This window comes from Sminthopsis crassicaudata, chromosome 2 (genome assembly GCF_048593235.1).
Source record: "Sminthopsis crassicaudata isolate SCR6 chromosome 2, ASM4859323v1, whole genome shotgun sequence".
Classification (NCBI taxonomy): domain Eukaryota; kingdom Metazoa; phylum Chordata; class Mammalia; order Dasyuromorphia; family Dasyuridae; genus Sminthopsis; species Sminthopsis crassicaudata.
Genome location: NC_133618.1, coordinates 585,354,503 through 585,377,945, shown reverse-complemented (window position 1 = coordinate 585,377,945; position 23,443 = coordinate 585,354,503). Strand labels below are relative to the sequence as shown.

The 23,443-nt window shown below is 33.7% G+C and overlaps 1 protein-coding gene across 21 annotated transcripts in view; it reads right to left on the bottom strand.

The window, feature by feature from the left end:
- ADD3 (adducin 3) overlaps positions 1-23,443 on the bottom strand; it is a 163,087-nt gene that overhangs the window by 45,713 nt on the left and 93,931 nt on the right. For 9 of the 21 annotated variants that reach the window (XM_074295538.1, XM_074295552.1, XM_074295542.1 and 6 more), the window contains one exon: positions 22,892-22,999. The exons of 10 other annotated variants lie outside the window; for them this stretch is intronic. The gene's annotated coding sequence lies outside the window, so the exon portion shown is untranslated. Of the gene's footprint in view, positions 1-16,670; positions 16,892-22,891; positions 23,000-23,443 lie in introns of those variants that run through there. 2 more of the 21 variants (XM_074295559.1, XM_074295549.1) reach the window with 2 other exon arrangements.

Below are 23,443 nucleotides of genomic sequence, written 5' to 3'. Positions count from 1 at the left end.
AAGGATGGGCCCTGGGGAAGAAATAAAGAACCTTTTTGGGTATTCTGAGTTTAAGTTACCTAAAAAGACATCCATTTCAAAATATCTAAGAGGAATTAGAGTTTAGGAGAGAGATTAAGGGTAAGTATAATCAATCTGAAAATCATTTCTTTAGAGGTGATGACTAAATCTACAGAGGGTGAGGAGGTCCTCAGGTGAGAGTATTTATTAAAAAGAAGTGGACAGCACAGAAGAGGGCCTAAAGAGTTTAATGTGACTGAAGATCTAGTATGTAATAAGCCAAAAAGAAGAATAAAGAGATACAAGTATTCTCTAGATAGAGAATTCAGGAAAAAAAAAAAAAAAAGGTCAACAGTGTTTTAACACTGAAGAAAGGTTAAAAAGAACGAAATCTAAGAAAAGTCCATTAGATTGTAATTAAGAGATGCAATGGATAAAATATGATATATAGAAAACAATCCTAAATGATTAATGAATAACATTCATTGGAAGTATTTGAGACTATGACCAGTACATAAATATAATCTAACATTGAATTTTAACCCAATTTTAATTTTGCTCACGTACATTGTCTTACTACTGTGTCATTAATGCAAGTTATGTAAAATATCATTAACAAATATAGTGCAAAGGAGTAACTATTGCTAAGGGAACTATCAATAGACTTTAGAAATAGAAGAGATTAATGGTAAGCAATACACTTTCCCCAAGACCAAACAGAATTCATTATCTATTTCAGTGGTCTCCAAATTTTGTTGGTTATGTACACCTATTAAACTTTTTTTTCTCAAATACCTCAATTTACACATACACCCATATATGTATATATGTAATTTACATGTACTGCCATATTGATAATTATGTACATCATAAAACTCACACAAAAACTAAAAGTAAAAAGGTTAAGGTAAAGATGAAATAGTTGATTCTAGGAATAACAGTGAGACACTGAACTTAATAATGAGTAGGGATGTGACATGGATAGAGATATACTTTAGGAAGATTTCTTTGGTGATTGTGTAGATCTGAGTAGAGAGATACTTGAATCAGGGAGACTAGTCAGAGGCTATCATAATAGTTTAGGTGAGAAATAATAAATATGAATTAGGGTGGTGGCTATATGAATAGAAAAATGGAGGCAGATATCAAAGATATTGCTGAGGTAGAAATTACAAGATTTGGCAACTAGTCGAATATATGGGGTGAGAAAAAAAAAAAAGAGAATACTAATATTGAGAATCACCAAAAAAAAAAACTGTGTATGTTTGTGTGTCTGTGTATGTACTCACTTACCACCTCCACAGAGAGCAGAACCTGACCCCCAGTACTGGAGGATATAATATTAGGTTGAAGGAATTTGCCTTCACAGGTGCTAGGAGTCAGGCTAAGTTATATCCTCAGTTTATGAGAAAGGACTGAATAAGAGAGTATTAAAGGGATGGTTACAGTTCCATTGAAGATGAATCTACAATTACTAATGTAGGGGAATATGGGATGTGATCCATTTCACTCCACCCTTTGATTGGGTGATCATCTCCTTTTTGGGGTCAAACCATGGTTCTCCCTTTAGATACCACTATGCTAAATGCTAGGTTATTTTTTATCATAATCATTAACTCTTAGAAGAGTTCTAATTATAATTCTAATTAATTCTAATTATATAATTCTAATTATTATATTATAATATATAATTATTATATAATTATAATTTTAATTCTAATTATATTAGAATATAATTTCTATAATTTATATGTATACATATATTTGATATAAATTATTTACTATTTGTTTCTAAGATATATCTGAAATGTTATCAATGCAAAAATTAGATCTTTTATTTTACTCTAATTCTTTAAGATATACATATATGTTTTTCCAAAACTTTAACAAATTCAAATTTTATTTTAGGAAAATGAAGTTGAAATTTCAGGAAATTCTTATCTTCCAGATGAGAAAAGTGAGGCAAAATGACAGTGCTAACTTAATTTCAGACAAATCCAGTGACTCAGTTCAGTATTCTAACAACTTCACTTTGATATCATATTAGACATTTTTTATCCACCTGGTCCCCTTTACCTCACAGAGTTGTTGTTGAATTAGAAGTTCAGTTCTTGTTCATATTCCTAAATACATTTATTTAATGCCCAAATGGCTTTTTCTCACTGAGTTTTCTTCCCTGGTTGGAGATTTCTCCCATCTGGGCACCCTGACTGCTCACAGGGCTTGGAGGAGATGGAAATCACCATCTCTATCCTCACTTTCTGGTGAAGTGGACTTAAAATACCTTTGGCCTTGCCAAATTTCTGACTTGCACCTTTCTTTTCTTTTATGTGTTGTTTCCCCCAATTAGAATGCAAATCTGAAAACAGGAGCTATCTTGCCTTTTCTCTTTTTATCCCCAGCACTTTTAGTGTAGTATTGGGTGCAGAGTAAGTATTTAATAAATGTTCATAAATTAATTTATTCAATTCATTCTATGGGGTCTGGGTACCACATTTTCTGGAAAAATGTGGACAAGTTAGTATTTATCAAGGGAATACTGACAAGAAAAGGTTTGTGAGAGGACTCAAAACTGTATCATATAATTATCAGCTGAAGAACTTGTGATCTCCAGCCTAGAAAAAGGAAGACTCCTAAGCAACAATAAGTGAAGTGTCTTCAAATATTTGAAAGGCTGTCATGTAGAAGAAGATTTAGACTTGTTCTGCTTAGGCTCAGGGGAACAAGATAGGTAGAAGTTGCATGTAGAGAGGTAAATTTTGTTTTAAAAAGAGGAAAAAATTCCTATTCAGACTATCCAGAAGAGTTTGCCTTAGCAGGCAGTGAATAAAAACCTCATTTATGCAGGTCCTTAAGTGACAGACAGTTAAGAATGCTAAAAAGATAGTTCCTTTTCAGGTATACATACGGAAGGCAAGATGAACTTGAAGATCTCTCCTGACTCTCAATTTCTAGAAATGGTATATAGCTCATTGAACTCAAGCACAGCTAGGGTACATTTGGATTTCTAATAACCATGGCTCAATGTAGTAGATACTAGGCATATGCCACCTGATTCATATCCCTAAAGTTAATGAAAAAATGATATTCTCAAACTATTTAAAATAATAACAATTACAAATAATATGGCACAGCTATAAAATTGTTACAAATACTGAAGTCAAGATCCTTTTACCTTTTTATTACATCTTCTACATCAGTGATTTAAACACCTATCTGCTTTTTAAAAAATCTGTCTTTGTTGAACAGTATATGTACATGTTCATATTTTATAGCAAAATCTAGATTTTAATATCAATTCCATGATGAAATTCATTTTCCTTTCATTTGAATGGTATAGACTTAGCTGATCTCTTTTTCTTGATGTATTAACATACCCAAGAAGGATGTTTCATAGAATTTTTGGCAAATATTAAACCCTCAGTTAAAAGCTGGACTCTTAGGCCAAAAAATTCTCGTAAAAAATTAAATTATTAATCATTTTGTAAAAACTGACATTGACTACTCATTTAGAATCTACAGGAAAATAGACATGACCATCAACATTAAAAGATTCCAAGTTAACATATATTTTCAAAAATAGGAAAAGTACTGACTACTTGATAGCAAATATGTCAGAAGAAATGAAAAAGTTCTGCTAGTCATATACTTTGTGTACTCCACAAAATATAAAAAGATTGTTTATATAATAAGGTATAAAAATGTTAAGTAGGTACTTGTTAGGCTGAAAAATCATATGGCCACCTATTCAGAGGCAAAAGAATATTGGCTTCTGAATAATGTCTTGGATTTATTCATCTTTTTTTTTTTTTATGTATTAGTAGCCCTAAAGAGTATATCATTATTTCCACATGGACAAAAGAAGCAATAATTGTCTTCTCCACTTGGGAAGTGACAACAAAACAAAGAAATCATGACTTGCTTAAAATAAAATGTTAAAGGAAATATTTGCACATTTGGAAGTAATATCTTTTATTAACTTTTTCAAAAATTTTTACATAGTATAAAAAGGTAAAACTAATTTGTAGGCACCTAAGGGTTTTAAATAACTAGAAATATTAAAACAGATGAATATTTTCCAAGGAAGTATGCTTTCTAGTCATTTAAACTACAGAATGATCTAGAATTTTCTTCAATTGTTCCTAATAGCAATTATTTGGAAAAACAAATATGAACTGAACTTTGAAAAATAGTCTTGTAAAATAATAGGCAAAAACAATTGACCACAGAGTCAAATCCCTGAAGTCTGCTGCAGTTTCCAAAAACATATGAATGTAGTGCTCTTTTGCCTCCTTTCTTCCTAAATATTGTGTGCTGTATATACCCCTCAACTCTCATTTATCTAGAACACTGATCCTCTGGAAATATGAAGGAAAAAAAAAATTTAAAAAAAAAAAAAAAAGGATTTTTTAAAAAAGGGAAAGTTTATGGAGAAAAGTGAATTGATTACTCAAATGTATCTTCCAGACATTTAATATTTCTTATTGAATCCCCTGGTATCAAGTGAAATCTTTAAAACTAAGATCCAGGAAACGATCCAGAACTTGACAACTCATGATAAATGAGAGGTTATAAAAAGTGACTCACTATGGATTATGATTTTTAAAGATAGATTCATTGCCTTCAATTTCTGAAGCTATCTTAAATCTTGACTTCTTTACTATTTGATAGTCCTTGAGGGCAAAAAGCTTTTCTTTTCTAGGAAGCAACAAACCTTTACATATTTTATAAACAAATCCATTTCATCATTTAAGATTACACTTTAAACATTCAGAAGTTCCATTTTTAACCAAAAAATTCATTTGTTAAATTTTTTTGAACATTTATACTTAAACTTAACCCTAAACTAAATGTCCTATAAGCTTTCAAAGAAAAATGTGCCAAAGTGAGTATTAGAAAAGAAATATGAAAAATGTGTTTCTTGAAATTCTTGATACAAAGATTACTTGATGATTCTAACACTCTACCCTTTTATTCAAGTGAAAATTCTTTTGCCATTTGGGGGATGGGGTAGTGGGAATCATATGCAAATCAATTCCAAGGAAAGCTGAATACTAAGAATGAAATCATTTTATAAAATAAAGCACTATAGCCTGAGAATACAGAGAACCAATCTTATACTGTGAATGCTATCTCTTCAGTCTGGAATTTTATTTTTATTCAGTTGTTCTTCAGTCATTTCTGACTCTTCACGATCCCATTTGGAGTTTTCCTGGCAAAATGATTTGCCATTTCCTTCTACAACTCATTTTACAAAGGAAGAAATTGAGGCAAATATTCTTCTTGAGTTCAGGTCTGCCACTCTAAATATTCAACTAAACAAGTAATTACTGAGTAACTCCTATGTGCAGAGCATAGTAGAGAAAGAGAAGAAGGCCATGGAATTTATCTTTGTCTCCTCTTGGAAATTGAAATATTATTAAAACAAGTAAAAAAAAAAAAAAAGTGTGATTAAATGCCAAGTGTCTACTTAATCTCTTGTTTCAGATTTTCTAGCTAAAGAATTTAGTTTTAACAATTCTGTTCTAAAAAATCCAGCTGAAAGAGTCAAATCCAAATTTTTGGGAGCTAAACATTTCAATACAATAAATCAATTTAATTTTAAAAAAGAATCCGAGTGGTCAGATTTTTATTGGCTTCAAGTCCATCATTCTGGCCGTAAGCCCTGAAAGGTTCAAACTATTAATTCAATATAATAATGATCCTTGTTAGAAAACATATAATAGTAGAATTTTTTGACCACCAAAAACAACAACAAAAATCACTTGTGTAATAATGTATTATAGGAATGTCATAATGGTTATAGCAAATTCACTGAAAGAAATATCTACCAGTTTCAGAGATCCTCTGAGTTATCATCACATGTGATACTATTTTTTGTACATGAATGACCAATTTGGTTTAAAACTCTAAATTTTTTTAGTTATATCAAAAGGATGTCCATTCTAATATTAGTATCTTCTACTATTGAATGACTTATTCATTAAATTCATTCAATGGGTGCAAAGTATGCACTTGCAGATATTTTCAAAATCAACTTTTCAGAAATGATAAAGAAATAAATTACAGATAAAATATCCGATATGTTTAGCAGCAATGAAACACAGATAGCTTCTACAATGGAATGACCTTTGCAAACTACAGTGTTAGACTGGGAAGCAAGTTTCCATGGAAATGTGAAACAAATATGAATGTTCTTGTTACATCAGATTTCAAATAGAAATTCCTCTATGAAAATTTATGACAATCTACAGTGAATGCCAACCACATACCCAAGTTGTGATGGATGGCCTTCTTCATCTACATCATGTTGGAAATGCAAATGTTTCTCTTGATTTAGTACTATGTATGCAAGGTTGGTTATGAACCTAAAATCATTACAAAGCACATAGATATCACAATATTAAAGGAATCTGTCCTGATTAATACAATGCATTGCTATTTTAAGTAGGTGCAACAGTATACTTTAGACTAATGCTGTTGTTCTGCATGTTATTAAGGATAAATAAAAGTGAATATATGAAAAAAATAACCCCAAGTAGTAAAGCATTATACATTTGAATTAACATGTTCCCATTTCCTAAGTGAATGATTATAGGCAAGTCACTTCAAATTTCTTGTTTTAGTTTCATTATTTTAAAGTGAATACATTTTAAAATTTAAAATTATTTTTAAAAATTAATTTAATTTAATTAAAATTAATTTAACAATTTAAATTATTTTAAAGTGAATATTACATTAATAGGCATACTAGTTATCTCACATGGTGTTTTGAAGAAAGTACCTTGAAAACTTTATAAAATTATGCAAACATGAGATAATTTTTAGAGTTATCTTAAGTTATTAATCAAAACTGAAAGTAAATTTGTTACCATCTTTCACTTAATTTCTGGTATGATTTAACTTTGACAAATCACTCTTTCATATGTTTGAAACTGCCTGTATCTAAAGGATAATAGGGGCTTCTCTTGGAAGTCAGCAAAAGTAGAAGAGTTCATGACAATTTGCAACTTCAGCAACACACTTATCTTTTCATTCTCTTTAAGCACTGTTTTTTTTTAACCTTCACAAAAAACATCTCTTGTGTAAGATCCCTTCTCCTAACCCAGCCCCCACCTCAGTGCAGGTGCTCTTTACTACAGGCAATAACCTTCTGGTCTCCCTGACTCAAGCCTTTCTCCCTACACTAATCCATCCTTCACTCAGCTGCCAAAGTGATTTTCTAAAGAACAGGTCTGATCATGTCATTCCCTACTCACAAAAATCTTCCTATTGTCTCCAGAATCAAATATAAAATGCTGTGTTTAGTGTTTAAATCCCTTTGTAATCTGGTCCTTTTTCTACTTCTCTAGCCTTCTTGCTGCAAATTTCCTCCCTTCATGTACTCCAGGATCCAGCTACCCTGGCTTGCAGTTTTGTTCTTTCTTGCATATGTATTCCATTTCTGCCTTTCTCAACTCTTGGATTCTTTCTTGGTCTCCTTCCAGGTTTCAATCAAATGCCACTTTCTGTCATACTTTTCCTAGCAACCATCTCTGATTCTTCATGCTAGTGCCTTCTTTCTGAGGTTGCCTTCCATTCACACCATATGTATTTTATATGAACATAATTATTTTCATGCTGCAGACTTAGAATGTGAGCATCTTGAAGGAAGGGAGTGAGTTATTGCCTTTCATTGCACTTCTAGCATTTACATGATGCTGGGCACAGAGTAATAATTAATAAGTGTTTCCTGACTGACAAAAATGCCCGTCTAAGACAGTTTGGGAGGTCCAACACAGTGGAAACATGAAGGGCTAAAGTAATGGATTTAGACACCAATCTATTATTAAGATTTAAAAATTAAAATACAATTTTACAATTTTGAAGCAGCAAATGCTATGCACTACAAGGGACAAAAATATCTAAGTTCTCCTAAAGCTTCATTGAAAATCAAAATGAGGTGAAATGCTACAAGGATTAAAAACTGTTTAATTTATTCTCAAGAATGAATACAGAAAGGTGAACAGAACAGGGCACAAAGTGACACACTGCAGGAGGATTTCCTAAAAATGTTTACTCTGTGCAGGAAGAAGAGGTACAGCACAGCAGAAAAGACAATGTGCCAAGAATCAGAAAGCCTGGGGTCTGCTCAAGTCACAAGCTCCTTGAGCTTTGGTTTCCTCATCCATATGATAGCTATAAGAATATTCACACTTCCTATGCTACAGAGTTGCTAAATGAGAAATCCCTTATAAAATTAAAATTTGCTAAAGAATCTACATTCTAAAATTCTAGACATTAGGAAAATAGACTGGGTAGGAGGAAGTCTTTTAGATTTTAGGGTCTGTTCCTTTTTTGTTGCTGTTTTGTCATTTTCAGTGATGTCTGACTCTGTGACCACATTTGGAGTCTTTCTTGGCAAAGATACTATACTGGTTTGCCATTTGCTTCTCCAGTTCATTTTGCAGATGAAGAAACTAAGGTAAACATGGTGAAATGACTTGCCCAAGGTCATATAGCTATTAAGTGTCTGTGGCTGGACTTAAACTCTTGGTTCAGTATTATCCACTTGGATACCTAGCCACCCTTGTTCTTATTTAACTCCTTTTCATTTAACTCTGTAGTAATTGAATAAATGCTCCCTAGCAATGTCAAGAAAAATAAGCTAACCATGAAAAGTTCTACCTGGCACATGAATTTATTATCCCTTTCTATATAACCTTTATTAATATTGAGAGTAACTATCATTCTTTCTCTGTTTTTTTTTTAAATTTGTAGTATATCTTTTATTTTTTCCCAATTATATATTAAGACAATTTAAAAACTTTTTTTAAAGTTTTGAGTTCTAAATTCTATCATTCCCTTCATCCCTCCCAGATATGGTAAGCAATCCAATCATGTAAAACATTTCCTCATTACTCATTTTGCACAAGAAAGACTTGAAAAAAATAAAAAGAAAGTGAATAATAGCATATTTCAATTTACAATCAAACAATATTAGTTCTTTTTCTGGAAGCAAATAGTATACATCATTAGTCCTTTGAGATTGTCCTGGATCATTATATTGCGAGAATAGCTAAGTTATTCATAGTTCTTCATTGAATAATACTGCTGTTATATATAACATTCCCCTGGTTCTGTTCACTTCATAATGCCTCAGTTCATGTAAGTCTTTCCAGGTTTTTCTGAACTCATCCTACTTGTCATTTCTGAAAGCACAATAATATTCTACTACAATCATATATCACAGCTTGTTTAGCTAACATAAAAGAGCTGCTAATTTTTTTTTTTTTTTTTTTTTTTTTTTTTTGGTGCAAAAGGTGCTTTCCTCAGGTTTAGATATCTTTGGGATATAGATCTAGCAGTGGTATTGCTGGATTAAAAGGTATATACAGTTTATAGCCCATTGGGCATATTTCCAAATTGTTCTCTAGAATTAATATTTTTGAAAGAATTTAGCTTATATCTTTACTTAAATGACTACATTCCCCTATTTTTACAGGTTTTATAGATGAATATTCATGGCTAACAACTTAGATTATCACATGGATGTTCTTCAATAAGTATGGTTATAGATTCCAAAATTTTGGACTAATTCTTAGGATATTTTTTATAATATGAATGCTTTTCTTTCAGGCTTTTCTAGTCATTTATTTGAGAGAATATACTGTGACTCAGCTACTTATTTACATCTACTCACACAGTCTTAAGAGTTCATCTGATTGTCTCTTTCAAATAGATGTGAACTTGGATTCTGACTTATTTTGAGGCGCTGCAGTACCTGTTTAGCTGATCTCCAAGCTCAAATAAAATATTTTGCTATCAAACAAGATGGAGCAGGAATGGGCCTAAGAACCTTTAAATCATCAGCAGAATTGGCAATTTCCAGACTTTTCAGCCCAGAGACACCAAAGAAGACTTGGAAGCTTGGCAGAAATGGTTTATCAATAGGGTAAGAAGGCCTTGGGGAGCTAGCAAACCAGAGTAGGCCTGAGCAGTGGTGACTGTAACAGCTTCCAGAGGTCTCAGCAAATCAGCTGCGAAGGACTTGGGCTTTAGCACATTAGATCTCACATCTCACCCCACTGGGGGTGGGGACACTCCTCACAGTTCCAAGGCAGACAAGGGTTTGTGATCAGATCCCTAGAAGGAGCTCTGAAAACAGCTGCACAAAATGCCTGAAGCTGTGGATACTGTACCCTCCACCCTAGAAACAGAGTCCTACTTTAAACAAAGAATTAGAAGACAAGTAATAGGCCAGGAAAATGAGACAACAGAGAAAGATTCTGACCATGGAAAGTTACTATGGTGACAAGGAAGCTCAAAACACGCATTCATAAGAAGATAACAAAGTCAAAGCTCCCACATCCTAAGCCTCCAAGAAAAACCAAATGGAGAGCTTACTAGTATAAATGAATGGGTGTTCAGTAGACATCTTAAACTAGAGATGTCTAAAACAAAATTCATTAATCCTTAATTCCCCCTCCCATTTACTATTATAGAAGGTAAAACTGTTCTCCCAGTCCCTAAAACAGGATTTTCTTAAAATATAGGCCTAACAGTCATTCCCCTTTTCAATAAACTTTAGTGGCTTCTTATAATGTCTAGGATCAAATGCAAAATATTCTATGTGGCATTCAAAGCTCTTTATAGCCTATCCCCTTTCTTCTTTTTTAATCTTATTCCTTATTCCCCCACAAATACTCTTCAATTTAGTGACATTGACCCTTCTAGATTCTCCATGAACAAGACACTCCATCTCTCATTTCTGGGCATTTTATACTGAGGGTCTCCCATTCCTGAGAGGTGAACATTCCTCTGTCTACTTATTTTCCCACTTTACTTTAAGTCTCTAATATTATCCTGGTTTGTTTTGTTTTTTGGGTTTTTTTTTTTTTTTGGCAGTATTTTTCCAACCCTCTTAATTTTAGTGCCTTCTTTCTATTAATTATTTTTTATTCATCCAAATTCTATTCATTCATATACTTTGTTTGCATATGGTGACATCTCTGAGCCATTGTTCCTTTGTCCCTACCCTAGCCATTCAATAGTAAGCCTTTGAGGCAAGGACTATCTTTTGCCTCTAGCATTTAGAAAACTGCCTGGCATATAGTAAGTGCTTAATAAATGTTTACTAATTGATAGGTCACTGTTAAATATTCCTATCTTACTTACTTTTGAATTTTATTGTGGAGTACTTTGAAATAGGGAACTGCTATAATACTGATTAAGAATCTTAGTGATAGCATTTCTGGTATTACAATCAATGGTTTCCCTATATTTTAGAAACAAAAGGCCAGATCATCCAAAGAAAGAATTCTTATAAATAGCACAGCATCCTGCATTCTCATATGAGAATTAAAGAACAGGATTCTAATTCCATTATCAATTTTCCAAATTATACTTCCTGGGTTCTGATAAAGGCCTCATTTCCAAAATATATAGAGAACTGACTCTAATTTATAAGAAACCAAGCCATTCTCCAATTAATAAATGGTCAAAGGATATGAACAGACAATTCTCAAAGAAATTGAAACTATTTCTAGCCATATGAAAAGATGCTCCAAGTCATTATTAATCAGACAAATGCAAATTAAGACAACTCTGGGATACCACTACACACCTGTCAGATTGGCTAGAATGACAGGGAAAGATAATGTGGAATGTTGGAGGGGATGTGGGAAAACAGGGACACTGATACATTGTTGGTGGAATTGTGAATACATCCAGCCATTCTGGAGAATGATTTGGAACTATGCTCAAAAAGTTATCAAACTGTGCATACCCTTTAATCCAGCAGTGTTACTACTGGGCTTACATCCCAAAGAAATCTTTAAGAAGGGAAAGGGACCTGTATGTGCAAGAATGTTTGTGGCAGCCCTCTTTGTAGTGGCCAGAAAATGGAAACTGAGTGGATGCCCATCAATTGGAGAATGGCTGAATAGTGATATATGAATATTATGGAATATTATTGTTCTGTAAGAAATGACCAGCAGGATGATTTCAGAAAGGCCTGGAGAGACTTACATGAACTGATGCTGAGTGAAATGAGCAGGACCAGGAGATCGTTGTATACTTCAACAACAATACTATATGATGATCATTTCTGATGGATGTGACCCTCTTCAACAATGAGATGAACCAAATCAGTTCCAACAGAGCAGTAATGAATTGAACCAGCTACACCCAGCAAAAGAACTCTGGGAGATGACTATGAACCACTACATAGAATTCCCAATCCCTTTATTTTTGTCCGGCTGCATTTTTATTTCCTTCACAGGCTAAATGTACACTATTTCTAAGTCCGATTCTTTTTGTACAGTAAAATAACTGTTTGGACATATATACATATATTGTATTTCATTTATACTTTAACACATTTAACATGTATTGGTCAACCTGCCATCTGGAGGAGGTAGGGGGAAGGAAGAGAAAAACAAAAGGCTTGGCAATTGTCAATGCTGTAAAATTACCCATGTATATATCTTGCAAATAAAAACCTATAAAAAAACAAAACAAAAACAAAAAACAAATTATACTTCCTGAAAAGGGATAAAGAAGACCAAAGATTTTTTGCATAATTTACATCGAGCCAGTAAAAAATTAAGAAGTTTTAAATCAAACTATTCCTGAGAATATGCTGAGTGAGAAAACTGGCTCTGTGAATAAATAGGGTAAACTGGGGCAAAGAATCAGGAGCAAATCCTGGAAACTGGGTTAATCATTATTTGACCAGCTTGGCCAGTTATTCAAGGTAGACAAGGCAATCAAAACTATGACATGTTTCAAATTGGCTAAAGAGGACAGAAAACGACCACAAAAATGTAAGGTCATTGAAAGTACAAAAACCCTTTTTTCAAATTGTGGCATGACAGGCAAAAATTTGCTGTCATATCTTTTTTTTTCTTTGAAGATGAGATAATGAACTTTTTTTTTTTTTAACTAAATGTGTATATCTGGGAGCTGTCATAGCAAACTGTTAATAATTTTTGTACAGTAGCTTTGTGGACAACATTTAGGTTAGATGTATTAAAAATATAAGACAAATAATTGAGACAAGATGTAACTGGATGTACTTAAAACCAGTAGAATGACTAAATCCAAAGAATGATGGGAAATAGATTAATGTCAACAAGTTACTAGTGAGTGTTTCAGAGTTCTACCTTTGGCCCACTATTATTCAATATGTTTATCAGTAATTGGGATAGAAATATGGATGGTATGCTTATCAAATATGTGTAAGACATAAAATTGTGAGGGATAGCTAACAAGTTGAATGACAGACTAAAAATACAAAAAAAATCTTGAAAGGCTAGTATAGTAGGTCAAATCTAACAAGATAGAACTTAATGGGAATAGATGTAAAGTCTCAGGCTTAGTTTCAAAAATCAATTGCACAAATATAGCACAGAGAAGGTGATAGCTAAACACTTTAATGGGAAAAAAAATAGGAACTTGTAAGTTTAAAATAAGTCAACAGTGTGGCATGGCATTGAAAAAGCTAAAGAAATTTTAGCCCTTTACAAAGGGCAATGTACAGTAAAAAATCCTGCTGCAGTTGCTCTGATCAGAATATATTTGGAGTACTATGTATAATTTAGGGCACCATATTTGAAAGACAATGAAAAACCGAAGTGCATCCAGAGTAGGGTGACTAAGAGTAAGAAGACTAAAGAATTTGCCAAATGATGATCAGCTGAAGGAATTATGTATGTTTAGCCTGGATCTTTTTTTTTTTTTTTTTTGGGGGGGGGGATAGGGGAAGAAGAGAAGGACATGATAATAATCTTCAATTTTAAAGGACTGTAATATAAAAGCAAAAATAAGACTTTTTTTTTGGAAGGGGTCCTCAGGACAAAATGAAGAACAGTGTGAAAAAAGTACAAAAATGGAGATTTCAGCTTGATACAAGGAAAACAAATTCCTAACACTTAGAACTAGCCAGAAGTGAAATGTGTAGTCTTCAAGTGGAAGATGCAGAACTACTTATTGGACACGTTATAGAAGAGATTCCTAATTAGGTATGAATTAGACTTGATGGACTAATAATCTATGATAGCTCATATAAAAATAATGCTGCCATATCAAAAAATGAAACTATTAGATCAATCTACAAACATCTGATCACTACTCTGTGCAAAGTTGTATAAGACTAACTTTAGTTCCAATACATAAAAAGCTAACAATACTGACTAATATATGCTCAGTGCCAAATAAACCAAATAAAGATGGAGATAAAGAGATCACTTTGAGCAGGATTAATCAGGAAAGGGAACACAGAAATGGCATCTCAATTGTACCCTGAAGAATCCAACATCAATCAAATAAATATGGATTAATTTAGCGGCAAAGGAGGTGAATCCTTTCAATTAATCAATTAATCAATCTCTGGCCAACACATTTGAAAGATGGGTGATTAAGTAGGGATGTTAAAAAGAAATGCAAGAACTACATACAGTTAGTATATATTATTAAAATGATAAATGCCCACAAATTAAGAGTTGAATTATCTTTCAAAGCTATGAAGCAAACGATCAAATAAACACACATGCTTAAAAGAGACAAATGAAAATTTGTGTTTCTATAACCTCAGAGAGTCAGCATTAAATACTAATTTCTCGGAAGACAGTGTGGTAGAGCAGGATGAAATTGGGATATTTGTTAGCTGTGTGACCTCAAGTAAGTCACTTGAGTTCCTTTAACTTCAGTTTCCCTATCCTTGAAATGGGAATGGGAATAATAATAATGCCTGATACATTTTCCCTCATAGTGTTGTTGAAAAGTTGAAGAGAAAGTAGTTTTAAAGGAAAAAAACAACAACAATTCTTGCTAAAGTTAGGTGTCTCAAAGTAAATTTAGATAGAGGCTATCAGTGTATCAGAGTTGAGGCATTTTGCTCTCACAAGAAATTTTGATAAGGGCTACTACTATTCATACTTCTGAGGTTTTTTATTTTTCAGTACACATAAGTTATGCTTATAAGAAGAACTAGAAAAGTTTAGGAAATGATTACAGTAAACCTCTCAAAGTTCATCATTAACTTAAGCACTTTTTTCCCCCTTTCCTCTAAAAAAATTGTCAAGGACTTTTTGCTTAGCAGTTTAAACTAATTCTGAAGCCTACTCAAAACTTTCTTTTGAGATACTACTTAAAACAAAGTAAATGTTGGCTCATGACACTTGTTCCAATATTTTAATAACTTATTGTTCACAGCAGTAGCCTCAGCAAGATAATACATTGGGAGAAAAAAAAAAAAAAAAAAAAAAAAAAAAAAAAAAAAGCATTTCCTGGGAGGAAGTGAATTCCCACTGTGTGTTATAGGCCCCTGGCCAAGAGCTGTTCACCATAGGAGGAATAATAGTCTTCTTCTGAGATTGCATAATAGGAGTGATGTGATTCTTTTCTTCTCTCTTTTATTTAAAGCTTTCTTTCTTTCTTTTTTTTTTTTTTTTTGCTTCAATTAAAACTATTGTCTATTTGGAAGACTTTGATTTTGCTGAACTGTTTTGTTAAAACAGCTTCAAATGCTTTAGAGAAAGTTTGTTCAACATCCTGCAGACAGCAGCATCCTGTATATCTTAAGCAAGCTATGGGAATTTCCTCAGTTGTAGTAATACTACCACAAAGGCTAGAATGACAACAAAGGCACTATCGGGTTGGGTCATCAAAGCCTAGAACAACCATTGGCAAGCTACCATTTAGGGAGAATAATAGTTTTTAAAATTAATCGAACATACTAGGCACAGCTGTTTCAACAAGATTTTTTAATCTCATAAATGTATTTTAGCAGATGATATTCAAATAAGTGGACCCAAGCTTCACTTAATTGTTTATTTCTTTTTAAAAGTGGAGCTGAGAGAAAATAATGTCACTAAGATATACAAATGCTGAAGTCAAGGATGAATCGCTAGGGTAATTGAAATTGCCCTAAAAGGATACCAGGATTATTAACTATGCCAATTCATAATAAAATTTTCATTGAATTTCTTAAACCAAAGCTTAAAGGGAGATCTTTCTATTGAGTACTACTGCCCAAAGGAGACCTGGAAAATTACCACATTGAAAGAAATAAAAGAATGTTATTTTAGTAGCTGGCATAAGGAATTTGTAGCCAGAATCTAATACCAGCTGTTAAGTTATATCCTAATATTTGGGGGTTCTGAAAAGCATACCCTCTTTAAAATGAGTCCGCCTCCAACTGATAACAGCTCCTTTGGAAATTGCACTTTATTAAACGGTTTCTCTCACCATTCTGTGAGGAAGGTAGTATAAATACTATTACCCTTGTTTTTTAGTTGCACAAATTGGGGCTCACAGAAATTAACTCAACTTGTTCCAGTAAGAGAAAATTCTAGAAACCAGGCCATCTGGCACATGATCAGTGGTTTTGTTATTGTACCATCTGACCTCTCTAAAAAGTTGGAGTAAGGCGGCACGGTGGCCCAGCAGAAAGAGCATTGGCAAAGGAACTAAGAAGCTGGATTACAATTTCGGCTCTTCTCCTCAGTGTCTGACACAGGGAAAGACAGTGCCTTTTTGTGGGCCTCAGTTTTATTATCAACAAAATTAGAAGTTTGGGATTAGATCAACTTGAAAGTCATTTCATACTAAAATTTTATAATCTCTGGTTTTATGGTTTAATCTGTAACAGAAGTCTCCCTAAATGGTATTAAAAAAAATCTTCCTACCTTTAGTTAGTTGTCCTCTTGTTGTAATTAAACAAATGGAACTGAAGCTCTAATTGTCCTGCTTTTAAATCAGCTGTTATTTGAAGATATGACTGACTAAGAATACAGAATGCTAAACATCCTTTTTGAAGAGCAGCATGAATTCTTGCTTCTGTAACTCTGTAACTTAGCAGGCAGGATGGTGGGTTAAAGTTCGGCACTCAGGTTGCTTCCTCAGCACCAAATCAGAAAGCTCTAGTTAATTCCATTGATGTCAGTTTTGGTATTCAATGAAGCAAGGAAATGGATTAGCGGGCCAGAATACGAAAACAATATTAAACAGGGAGGCTAACGCCAAGTACCAAAGCTCTCGGCTCACTGGCTTCACTGAAAATTACAAGGATCCATTTAAACACATGCTCACACTCACACTTACAAACACACTTGCTCTCACTCATACTCTCCCTTTCCTGTGTTCAAGCTTTGAAAAAAAGGTTTTGTGTTGGGGACAGGACCTTGACCTGTGACTTAATTAATACAGGAAACTCTCCCATGAAGGAATACTCTATACCAATGTAGGATCATTCTCTGGGACTTAAGGTATAAGAGAGTTAGTTGTCATCCAGGATGCCATTGAGCAGTATATAATAGGAAAATACTGAGGACTATCAAGGTTTCTTTTACTATGAGAGGCAACTCCAATAAGAGGATGGAGTAGGGACACCCTTTACCATGTTCCTATTATTGCCCTCACTCCTCTTTTGATTGTGAAGCTTGAACTGAAAAACTGCAGGTAAGAGAGGAGGTAGATAAAGCTCTATTAGGATCAGAGGTACTTTGAGGTAATTACAGAATCAATTTTATGGTGGATATATTGAGAATTTAACATTAGTAATTTGATGGTGTATAAATAATCTTATGTACTATTTTCTAAAACAATTAAAAAAGACAAGCTAAATAAGAACATTTTTAGGCAACCTAGGCATCTTTATAAAATAGAAATAGCCTGAAAGAATTTATAGCAGTAGTTCTTAAACTGGAGTCCACAGATCCCAAAAGGAAAAGATTTCAAAGTGGGTCTACGATTTTGGATTGGAAAAACTACTTCTTTCCTTTCACGAATCTCTAAGTGAAATTTGCATTTTCTTCAATTATGAATGTAGGAAAGAAATATTCTGGTGGGGCTTCACCAGAGTGCCAAAGAGTATATGTGTATCCATAATACACAAAAATAGTTAAGAACCTTCCTTACAGACTTCGTTATTCAAGTCTTTTGAATACCTATTATATGGCAAGCACTGTAATCACCTGGTACAAACTTGTTATTTGATAAATGAGTAACCCAAGGTTATGTGGCATCAATGGCAAAAGTAAAATCTGAGAGCCTTTTGTCTAACAGCTATGCCAGTGTTTCCTCTGCCATATCATGCTTCATATTCATTTTCCTTCACATTCTTCTATGGTGAGAAGCAGGTAGTCAAAGAGAATAATTACCCATTTGCAGATAATAGAACTGAAATGTAAGTAAAGTCTTACTTAAAGTTAATAAATTGGAGCTCCAGATAGAAGCTATCATTCATTACTTTATGTCCACTGCTTTAGCCATCAGACTCACCTTACTTTTTGAATTATAATACTACTCTTCAATTTGGGACTATGCTCAAAAAGTTATCAAACTGTACATACCCTTTGATCCAGCAGTGTTACTACTGGGCTTATATCCCAAAGAAATCTTTAAGAAGGGAAAGGGACCTGTATGTGCAAGAATGTTTGTGGCAGCCCTCTTTGTAGTGGCCAGAAAATGGAAACTACATGGATGCCCATCGATCGGAGAATAGCTGAATAAATTATGGTATATGAATATTATGGAATATTATTGTTCTGTAAGAAATGACCAACAGGATGATTTCAGAAAGACCTGGGGAGACTTACATGAACTGATGCTGAGTGAAATGAGCAGGACCAGGAGATCGTTGTATACTTCAACAACAATACTATATGATGATCAATTCTGATGGATGTGGCCATTTTCAACAATGAGATGAACCAAATCAGTTCCAACAGAGCAGTAATGAATGGAACCAGCTACACCCAGCAAAAGAACTCTAGGAGATGACTATGAACCACTACATAGAATTCCCAATCCCTCTAATTTTGTCCGCCTGAATCTTGGATTTCCTACACGATTTCAAAGTCCACTTCTTTTTGTACAGCAAAACAACTGTTTGAAGATGAATACATATATTGTATTTAATTTATACTTTAACATAATTAACATGTACTGGTAAACCTGCCATGGGGGGAGGGGATAAGGAGGGGAAAAATTAGAACAAAAGGTTTGGCAATTGTCAATGTTGTAAAATTGCCCATGCATATATCTGGTAAATAAAAACTATTAAAAAAAAAAAAAAAGAAGAAGAATTATAATACTATTCTTGTAAGCAGAAGCAGGTTGCACAAATTCTCTACTACAAATGGTGATTGTACCATCATTTCCTTTCAAATGAAAATGTGCAAGGAGATAACAGTCCACAACAGCAGTCTATCTAACTAGAACTTTATTAAGTCAACATATAAAGCAATTAATGTGAATTTTAAGCTCAATAACAAAATAAAATTGCAATACATAAAGAAAAAAGGCTAGTCCCTATTAAAAAAAAAAAAAAAAAAAAAAAAAGCTTAACATGAGCTGCATTGAACCACAATAATTCAGCTGTAATACAATTTACCACTCACGTCACTAACTCTAGAGGGCACAGAGGCATAGAAAAGACAAAACAACGAATAGAATTTTGGGCTTCACCCCCCCCCCAACTCTTCTATCAAATACACAGCAGTTACAGGGACAAAGCATCATTATAGAAGGAATAAAAGGCTCTTTAGATGCTGCCTTTTTTTATTCAATGAACCCACTCTTACACACAAAGTTCATGCCACGATGTCTCGGAACACAGCATGGCCAGGGTATGCTAAAAATGAGTCTGATAAGTACATAAAGCAAAATCCAAGTATTTTTGCATACCCTGTATAAACATACTGTATAAATCTATAAAATATTGCATACCCTTATAGAAAATGTTACTGTTAACTGGAACCTTACCCAGTAAGATCAGGAGTGAAACAAAGTTGCCCACTATCACTATTATTATTCAATATTGTGTTAGCAACGCTAGCCTCGGCAATAAGAGTCGAAAAAGAGATTAAAGGAATTAGAGTAGGTAATGAGGAATACAAACTATCACTCTTTGCAGATAATATGATGGTATATTTAGAGAACCCCAGAGATTCTACTAAAAAGCTATTAGCAATAATTCATAACTAGAAATGTCACTGTTTGCTTTGTTTCAATTGTTTATGCCATCTAAAATTTTTGGTTTAACAAACAAACCCTATATTTAGTTACTGTCCAGTACTGAGAACTGATTGGGTATAGTTTCTATGAAACTTTTTAATACTTGGAAAACAAAAATCTACAGGAATAGCTGAATGGCAAGGCCTACTTGTTCTTCCTAACCAGAATAATTTGGCAATCTAAGAGCAGCTGATATATATATATATATATATATATATATATATATATATATGTCTCTTTATCTACTGATAGTCATTGCAACAGAAAACTCATTACTTAGGGAAAAAAAGAAATGAGATTGCTGAACAATTTCTTAAGCTGGTTAGTGTGTGGCAATTCTGATGCAATGCTGCCCTAAAAATGAACTTTGTTATAAACAGCAAGATATCCCCAGTAAATGTGGTTAGAGCAAGGGTGGAGTACACTCTGGGGGAAATAACACACCCCTGCTAGCTTTAGCTAAATCAAGTTTTGCACGTTAGTAACACAAAGTTTTCTAGGTTTTCCTGGACTTAGCAGCCACATTTGTTTATGAATTCTCAGAGAAACGGAGAGAAACATTTATATTCCCTCTATCAATCTCTTCATCTTAGAAAGAGGGACAGAATTCTCAGGTACCTATTGTAAATAAAAAATGAAAGGTAGAGTAGGCAGAGCAACAGAACATTAAACAGAAGAGAGTGTGAAAAAGGAAGTCAGACCATGCCAGCTTCTAAGTTTAGAAATAGCAGATTTTACACATCCCCAGGAATGACAAAAGTTAGGTGTGGTACTTCACCTTGGTTTGTTTTTCAGAATTTCAATATATATATGGACATGAACAAATTACTTAAAATCCTCACTGATGCTCCAGGTAATCTGGCCACATACAACAACACAGTGCTAAGAGAATACTGGTTATCAACAAGTGAAGTTTAATGGAGAATTATTATCAGTACTTCATTTCTAACATCGTTTTGGTATAATTGTGATTTGAACTCATTTGAGGCAAAAAATGAAGAAAATTATCAGTGGAGAAAATGGTGAGTGTATGTTCTTCCAAAGCAAACCACTTTTGTTTATACCAAAGGCTCTGTCTTTTTATTTCACAACCACCACCCACTTCTCCAAACAAGTGATTCAATGTTCCATAGGAATTTTAATTGTTTCCATGACTTTCTACCTGCCAATAAGGCCTTAATTCTATGCAGGGAACACACAAGAAACACCTTTTAAAGACTATGATTTTTTTTTAAGGAAATATTCAAAAATGAAGTTTTTTACTCCCATGCTTGTTTTTCTAAGTGCTTACTAAATAATGATTATCTATTCTCATCACCCCCCAATATACTCATCATTAAATTCTCAATAGTTTGCAACATACCACAGAATGAAAGTCAAATATCCACAAACAAGCCACAAAATTGTTGAGACCAAAAAATAAACCTTGACAAAACAATGAAGAAATCATATAAACCACATTTCCTTCTCCACCCCTTCCCCCCAATACCATATAAATCATCCTAATTCATTAGGCTTCATCAGCATTTTGGGCGGCACCCCAGAGGCAGCCCTCTCTAAGGATATTTGAAGGGAGATCTAACAGACCTAGTTTTCCTTTATATTGCCAAACACTGTCAGCAACATACTGTTCTTAGCATGTAATGAAATAAACCATATTTTGTTTCAAGCAGCATGGGAAGAACTATTAGTGTGGGAATCATAAGAATTATTTAGAGATCATTTAATCCAAACCTCACAGATGAGAGATCCAGAGAGATGAAATAGCTCGACTGATGTCACAGGTACCAAGAAAACCACAATTTAATCCAACTCATTTGAGTCCAGTGATATTCCTTTAGTACTGTGATATTTTTCTAATGGAGGAATTTTTTCCTCCACTGGCAAATTAGGCAAGAAAGTTGCCCTTAGTTGTGGATAGCAGCAAAGACAGAAACCTTGGAACACTAGTAGAAGGGGTAGAAGAGGGAGAAGAGGAGAATTCACCCCAAAGGATCATTTAGTAGCTTTCTGGATAATTCAATCAAAAAATATTAAATACTATCTAAACTAGGTGCTAAGGATACAAAACCAAAGCAAAACTGTTCCCACCATCAAAGAGTTTACATTGCACAGAGATGGATGGAGTAGGTGGAATATGTATCATGTAACCAGAAAAGTATATGCAGAATAATTTGAGGAGAGGAGAGCATCGAACAGCCATGGGGAAAAGAGAATTAGGGAAGACCTGTATAGGCAATAATCTATGATCTGAACTCCAAAGGAAGTTAGGGATTTTAACACAGAGGCAAGGAAGTCTAAAGGCAAAACCAGGGGAGATATGAATGCCAAATTCAGGGAAGAATAAGAAGGATAAATAGGATGGAATTCAGAGTGTGTGGAGGGGGATGTGGTGAAATTAGCCTGGAAAGGTTGATTGAAGTCTTATTGTGAAGTGGTTTAAATGCCAACTTGAGTTTCTAATTCATTTTAGAGTCACTAGAAAGTCAAAGTAAGTAGTTGAGGCAAAAAATAATATGAACAAACTTGTTTCTTTTTTAGGAAAATTCAATCTGATTACTATATGGGGAGTGTATTAGAGTAAGGAGAGATGGGAAGTTAGGAACCCAATTAGGCGTTTATTATAATCGTCTAGAGAGAGAACTGATGAAGGACCAAACTGGAATGATGATCTTGGAAATAGAGATGTTATGAAGATTGAATCTATAAAGTTTGTCTACTGCTGAGTGCAAGTAAGGTAAAAGGAAGAAGTGAGGAATGCACTTGAAGTTGCAGAACTGGGTATCGGAAAAGTGTGTGATGCTAGAAGCAAAAATAGGGAAGCTTGAAGAAGAGGTAGGTTTAAAGGAGAAAAACAGGTTACATTTTGAACATGTTGGTCTTGACTTACCTATATGATTGTATTCAGGAGAATAGAGTCTGAATCCCAGTTCTGCCTCTCGCTTTTTGGATGATCTTGGACAAATTAATAAACAATATGTGGCCTCAGTTTCCTCATCTGTAAAGTAAGGGGTTAGATTAGTCTATAAAGTCTTTTTTAGTTCTAATTCATGAAACTATAAGGAATTAGCACTCAGGAGAGAAATTTGGACTGGAAACACAGATGTAGGCGCTATCTGCAAAGAGATAAGCACTGAACCCATGAAAGCTGATGAGAAGAGAAGAAAGAAGGAATGAGTTGGGGGTCAAAGAAAAAAGTGTTAGAGAAAAGAAAAAAAAAGAAGTAGGGGGGAAAAAGAAACCTAAAATAAAGCCCTGTGGCACATTTAGGGTTTGAGACACAGATAATGATATGGTAAAAGAGAATGAGGAAAACCAAGAGAGATAGTGGGAATGAGAGAAAAGTGAGTAAAGGCAAGGACTATAGAAAGCTTTCTATGGAAATTTGATTGTGAAAGGAAGACGGGGAAGGGAATAACATGCCAGACACTGTATAAGTGCT